Genomic DNA, 7,685 nt, shown 5'->3' with positions numbered 1-7,685 from the left:
GGCTGCCGCTGGGGTCAGGGTTCCTTCCCCCCGCCCCCCGGCCCCTCCTGCCGCACCCGCCCGGTTCCAGGGAAGGAATTTATCTCCGGGCTGCGTAAGCCAGCATGCAGTGCACGCCTTCCCGTAATCAGCTCTCTGAACTCGGGGAGTGTCCGCCTTGGGAAAGTTTCCCGTTCTTCATCCTACCCTTGGAATTCAGCGCGAGGTCACCAAGATTTCCTTGGAAGAGCCCTTGTCCTCCTGTCACGGTGCTGCACCACCCACACGTGCAGCAAAACATGCAACGCCGGGTGTGTGAATGGCCTGTGCGCTGTAAATCTGGTCACGCTCGGAAAAGCCGGGTGGCCACTGCCTCTCCCTCTCCTCTCAGCAGGACCCCACCTGCCAGCACAACCCCACGGGAATGCTCTGTATCCCAGTACGATAACAAACACAACAGCAGAGTCTGATAAGGGTCTGGCACTTTTGTTTCCCTGTGGCACTGCCCCTATTTCTCCAGAATAACCAAAACCCCAACCCAATCTCCTGCAAACACCGATAAAGCAGAAAGGTAAATGTTTCAGCTTCTGCTTTATCAATATTTTGTCCTCATAGCAAAGCAAAAGAGGAGCACAAGCTGAGCATGGAACACGTAGTTTAATTCTCTGAACACCCCGCTGCAGCTGCAGCCTGTTTTTTTAGGCAGATAAAATAAAACCAGTGCAGGAACACTCAGGGTCCACCCAGGGAAAAGGTTCTACCTGGGCAGAGCTCACACCTTCCCTGGCACATGCCCAGGTGCTGCCCAGAGTGCACACGGGCTCCCACCCAGCAGCGCTGCCCCACCTCCATCATTGCCATTCTCAGAAAAGGCCAGACATGGGACACCAGTGCAACAACAGCAATTAACTGAGCAGAAGTAATTAATGAACTTGAATACATCCGCCAAAGAATGAGACTGCAAAAGGCTTGATTAGTAACTATGAAATAAACCCCAGAGCCAGGATAGCAGTATTCCTTATTTTACATTCCTTTTATTTACAGAACAGTTTTACTAGAAACACTGTAAATCTTGTACTTCTATCTGCACACTAGGAAAAGAACCCCAGTCAAAAAAAGTAGTTTAAAAATACAAATAAATCACATAAGATTGTGCAAAGAGGAAATTATTTTCCTAGTGGAAAGAAACGTTTACTGACTTTTTGAACTCTGGCTTTAAGAGCTGCAAAAATACTTTGTTCATACAAAAATAAACAAAAAAGTAGGTATTAAGCCAACACAGAGCTGGGTTTGAAGTATGTTTGATTTTTCTGCTTCTTTGCCAAGTCAGGTGAAGTCAGACCCTTGACTTCAGGTCTCTTTATTGCACTAAGAACCGAACCCCTGACAGCACCAGGGATCGGTGTCAGAACTCCCCTTCCCTCCTCAGCCGCTGGATTTATCCTGCAACGGGAAACAAGCAGTAATCAGGGCGAGTCCCTCGGCCTGGGGAGGGTTTGTGGAGCCCTGGCCCCCTCCCCAGAGACCCCGGGGTGTTTGGGGTGCCCCGTGCAGCTCCTACCGTCGGGTGCCAGGCGCTGGGGCTGGCACAGGTGAGCGTGGGTGGGCACCGCGCACACGGGGCAGACGTGGCAGCCGGGGCTGTGCAGAGGGACCAGGTGGACCAGGCTCCCCTCCGCGGCCAGGGGACACACAGGGCTGCTGGATGTGTCCCCGTGGACAAGCGACAGGAGCTGCTGGTCCGTGCAGGGAGGGCAGACAGTGCCCCACGGGCTGTGGGGAGAGAGGTGAGGGTGAATCCCAATGGGATCGTGACAGAACCTGCCCCTCTCCAAAGCACCCTGCACAGGCTCCAGCACCCACAAAAGCTGTTTTCCTTCACAATTTCACTTTTTAAACTCAAATAAGCAGTGATTCAAGAATGCAGATCTGGAACTGCTCCCCCAGGATTGGGGCCCACAGCCAGGCACTCACAAGAATAAATGAAAAAAAACCCCAAACAAACACAGCAACAAGGAGTTCACACTTCCTAAAGCCAAAGCAAGCAGATGCATGTCAAACCATGTTGGTCTGTTTTCTCCTATGAATTTGCCTCTGTCAGTGGTGACTCTCTTAAGGAAGCTTTGTGAGCCTGAGAGAACACCGGTCTCTCATGGGCAAATGTCAGAAGATAAATAAATAAACTGAGCCAATAGGCTTACCTTGCTCACGTCATCACTGCTCTGGCCCGAAACCTGACCTTGCCACAGGCAAATGAACCATACCCACAAGTGGGAAAAGCCCTGGGCAGTGGGTGAAAAGAGGCTCCTGCTGTAGGGTCTCACTTGGGCTCTTTGCTGCTTAACCAAAACCAGAGCTCCAAAGAACACAAGGCCGAGCCAGGTGAGCACAGCTGAGGGGCACAGGCTGCTTCAGAGACACCCAAGGAAACCCCACAAGCACCATCTGAATAAACCTCACCCGGTTTCACATCTCTCTGCTTGAACAGGCCCCACACTTCTGCCCTGGCACAGGGCTGGGAGCAAATGCCACCAACATTCACACACTGCCACCTATTTCTATTTTAAGTAAAGCAGTGAACTCTCAGTTTTGAGGGCACTGGGCACACACTGCGGTGCTGCTGCTGAGAGGAGCTGGACAGGAGCTGCCTGCACTGGCCACACTCACCCCTTGTCCCGCCACTCCCCCGGTGTCACAGCACTGTTGCCATCCTGGCCAGTGTGGGCACGGAGCCAGCTCTCACAGATGGGACAGATGTGGTCACTGTGGAGAAGAACCATTGAGGATGTGCACTGAGAGCATGGATGTGCCTTCCAGGCCATGCTTCTGGGGCTCGGAGCAACCTGGGATAGGGGAAGGTGTCCCCGCCCATGGCAGGGGGTGGGAAGGAGATGAGCTTTAAGGTCCCTTCCAACCCAAACCATTCCAGGATTCTCTGATAAGCACAGTTCTACTCCATTCTGAAGTGATTTTTGTCCAGGCCAACTGTGGCAACTGGGTATTTTTAGGTGGAAGACTGACCTTTTGTGGTCCATGGGCTGCTCTGCCTCACTCCACCACGGAGCAGCTTCTCCTGTGCCATCTCCCCTCAGCACATCCACAGCTTTGGCAGGAGAGCTGAATGCAGAGAGAGAGAGAGAGAGAACAACCTGAGTGTGTGGCTTTCCAAAAACACCTACTGCCCCACAGAGCCACTGCTTTCTAAATATCAAACACTTGCTGCCTCTAAAACAGCAACCTCATGAATTCCAACCACCAAACTCGCTCTCTCCACACAAAGATGCTTTCTCCCCCTTTCCCCTTGTTTTGCTTTCCATGGGCCCATACCAGGGGAGCAGGAGCAAGCCCCTGTTGATGCTGTACCTGGTGCCTGCTGCGCTTGGTCTGTCCCCGTCCCCAATGCTGGGGACCGAGTAGGTGCGGGGTTTTTGGGGCTGGGAGCTCAGCCAGTCCTGGCAGGTGGTGCAGCCGCGGCGCGCGGGCTCCGAGAGAGGGGACAGGTCACCGTGGAGCTGCTCCTCACAGCTGGGACACACGTGGCAATTCCCTGTGTGGCTGTGGATGAGAGATGCAGTGGAAATCCCTCCAGAGAGCAGCCAGCAAAGCCCGAACCCTCCTGTGAGGCAGCCGGCGCCCTTTGGACAGCGGGATGTTCATCGTGGTGTTTGAAAGTCAAAAACTGCTCAGAGATGTTCTGCACGGGTGTGCTCAGCACCAGTGAGACCCCTGGCTGTCGCCAGAAGTCTGACACAAGGTTTTGGGCAGGTGAACAAGCAAACCTACCAAAAATAGTAATTCCAGGGCTTGGGCTGCTTCTTCTCATGCGTTACCTCCGGGCGCATCACTGCATCCCTTCCCTTCGTCTCGTGCTTTTGTAAACTCACATCATAAGAGCTGAAGAGACAGAGAGGAGAAAATTTGTAGAAAAAAAAGAAACTTAGCAACACGAAAAGATAGTGCTAACCATGCAAATGTAATGAAGGTGCAGGGCTTGAAAGGAAATAGTCACTTATCCCTAGGGAAGGTTATGATTTACGAGGGGCAGCTTAGTGTCGCTTACTGCTTCTCACTCTCTTTCCGTCTCATGATGATCCCAGCTAGAATTCCAAGGACTACTGGGGGAACTAACAAAGAAGGGAAAGGGAGAGTGAAATCAACCATTGACTCCAGGTATTTAATAGCAAACAGCTTTGGGGTAGGAAAATGTACTTTCAGTTTTAAGCTACTTACCGATGCAACTCGGAATGAGGATGCTTGCTGGGGAGGGAAACAATGAAATGGGTGTTAAAAATATGAAGCCCAAAATGTGGTGCAATTGCAGCAATTAACAGGACTTTTAAGAAATGGAGCTCTTACCCAGCCAGTAAGGGTTGTCTTCCAAAGGTTTGGTTTGGTTTGTCTCTGCTGTGGTTTTAACTAGAGAGACACAAAGGAAAAGCACTCAAAATGCTGTTTTATGTGGTGCTCAACTCGCACATAATGTACATAATCGCTCAGTGAGGAGTCAACATCACATGGGCAGGGACAGGGACCTCTTGTGACGCTCCAGGCCTTATGGACAGAGGGGATTCTGCTGTTCTACTTGGCTTTATTGCCTGGGTGTTGCTGGACACAAGATATAAATCCCTTCTAAGTTCACTCCACCAGCTTTGCAGTCACTGCTGCATTTCACACATGGTTAATTACATTTCTGCCTGTTCCTCTTGAAGGGAAAATGTAAAACCATGCCTGCTTGTGCAAGAAAAACTGCTGGGGACCGGGATGGTTGTGAGGAGAGGGATGAGTGCTCACCCCGGCACTCGGGAGGGGCCCCGCTCCAGGTGCCGTGGGTCCCGTTCTCCGTGGTGCAGCTCAGGGTGTCCTGTCCCACGAGCTCCAGCCCCGGCTCGCACGTGTAGGTTGTGACGGAGCCGAACACAAACTCCTCCGAGCTGTTACCACTGTGCTGCCCGTGGGGGATGGCTGGAGGAGGAGGACAGGAAATAACTGTGGGAGGAAGAGAAAAGAGTTCAGGAGGTGACCCCTGGGATGCTCTTCTCAGCAGCCTGAGGGGACGCTGCTTCTGTCAGGCTTTCACAGGCAGAAGGCAGCAGTGATGCTCCCGGGGAGTCCCTGCTTTGTGACAGCAGCTCTCCCCTTGTGGGGATGCTGACCTGACTTCACTCAGTGAAGTAAACCAAAAAAGGAGCATTTCTGGGTTGGAATATTTGGTATTTCCAGTCAAGCACTGGGCAACTTCACTTACCCTGACAAGCTGGAAGAGGACTCCAGGCAGCTTTGTTTCCCTGTAGGAGACACCTGATGAAAGGTGATGCTCCCTCTAATCTGTACCTGCAGGAGCAAAAGGCACATCCCAAAATCAGCTTGTTGTCACCAGCCAAGAATGTGCCACAAGGGGTGCTGAGGACTCGGTATGGGCAGAGCCCCACGTCCCAGTTCACACCCCAGTGACTCTGGCTGCGCAACTGGGATGCAGTGGGCAGCGGCTTCACACTCACCCACGGTCACAAACCACCTTGGCTCTTGCACCCAGCAGGTGATCATCTGCAATAATTTGGCCGTGCTCTGGATTGGCTGGAATACCACAAGATTTCTCTAAAAAAGAGTAAGATTATCCTTAGGACACTGTGAGGCTGGGAAAAACCCCACAGACTTAATTTCCATGGCAGTACGGCAATGTCAAACCAGGCAGTTAATGGCATTTCATGTTAAATGGCATTAGAAAAGAGCAATATTAAAATACAGATGTGGCATTTGGAACAGAGTGCTGGAGAAAGTGAAATGACACGGAGACACTCACTCTGACACAGCTCAGGAACTTTTGTCCACGTTAAGTTGTCCAGACAGGTGCTGGTGGGGGGCTGGTCTGTGGTGTTTTCATAGCCCAGGCGACAGATGTACCTCACCGTGGTATTAACGGCGTAGAAGTTCTGCCTTTGATCTTGTGGTGATATCCCAGCAAATGGCACGGATGGCGGTCGGGGACAGCTGCCTGGCAGCCACAGAGACAACAGAAACAGAGCAAAAATAACAATATTTAGCTTTCAACTATGAACATAAATCTGAGCGATAACGCACGAGCCTCACTAAGAACATGGGTGCCCCAAACAGTGCCCTCCTCCCTGGCCTCTTCCACCAGGGAATTCTCTGAGGAGGGAAAGTGCAGCCAATTCTCACTGTAGAAGTTTCCAAGTCCCCAAAGCCAAACCTCCACCCTTGTTTAGCCCTTTGGTCACTCAGTGCTTCGCCCCTGCAGTCCTTCCCCTTTTCCATGTGCTTCCCAAGCTGTTCCTCTATATTTATTAACACACAAGTGCCAGCACGGGGCTCCAACAGCCTCGGTGGCGTGTAGGAAAAAAGGGCAGCGAGAGAAGTGGCCAAACCACTTCATCCTGTGTCGCTGCAGATGAGGAAACCCCTGAGGCAGCGATTGCCAAAGCCGTGGATGTTTTCACAAGCAGCCTGCACCCTCCTTGTGTCAGAGAAAGGGAAACGCTTACGGCCACAGAACTCCAGCAGGCTGGACCACTGGGAATTTGGCAGGCAGCGGATGGTGTCAGAGAGAAAGGGGAGCTTGGTGTAACCCGGGACACAGCTGTAGGTCACCGTGGAGCCCACACTGAAGCTTTCCTGGTGTTTAGTGTCCCCTCGGGGCTCGGCGTGGCTGATATTTGGCAGCGGCCCGCAGTCCCCTGTGGGAAAATAAACGAGGATTTAGCGGGGCTTCTGCTGCTGCTTTTGTAGCCCGGGCTGGGCACACGCAGAGCCTGTGGGAACGGGCGGCACACGGAGCAGGGCACACGGAGCACACCCAGGGGCAGCGCCAGGGGCACACAGACTCGAGGTACGTGGGAACAGAGCACACAAACCCGCACAGAGCACACACGGATGTGGGTATGGGGCACACACGGAGCACACAGAAAACACACGTGGAGCACAGGGAGCACATGGAGCACGCACACAAGGATCACACATATGCACATGGATAACACACGGAGCACACACACACAAGGATAACACAGGGAGAACACACTCATAAGGATAACACACGCTCCCATGGATAACACACGGAGCACACACTCACAAGGATCACACACGGAGCACAAACATTCTCACGGAGCACACACTCACAAGTTTCACACACATTCCCATGGATCACACACGGAGCACACACTCACAAGGATAACACACGGAGCACACACAAGGATCACACACGGAGCACACACACTCCCATGGATCACACACGGAGCACACACACTCACAAGGATCACACACGGAGCACACACTCACAAGGATCGCACACACTCAAAAGGATCACACACACTCACAAGGATCACGCACGGAGCACACACTCACAAGGATCACACATATGCACATGGATAACACACGGAGCACACACACTCCCATGGATCACACACACTCCCATGGATCACACACACTCACAAGGATCACACACGGAGCACACACACTCACAAGGATCACACACACTCACAAGGATCACGCACGGAGCACACACACTCCCATGGATCACACAAGGATCACACACACTCCCATGGATCACACACGGAGCACACACTCACAAGGATCACACACACTCACAAGGATCACGCACGGAGCACACACACTCCCATGGATCACACAAGGATCACACACACTCCCATGGATCACACACGGAGCACACACACTCACAAGGATCACACACACTC

The sequence above is a fragment of the Corvus brachyrhynchos genome, unplaced genomic scaffold (assembly GCF_000691975.1).
Source record: "Corvus brachyrhynchos isolate BGI_N302 unplaced genomic scaffold, ASM69197v1 scaffold338, whole genome shotgun sequence".
Lineage (NCBI taxonomy): Eukaryota > Metazoa > Chordata > Aves > Passeriformes > Corvidae > Corvus > Corvus brachyrhynchos.
Note: the sequence above shows the minus strand (reverse complement) of the source record.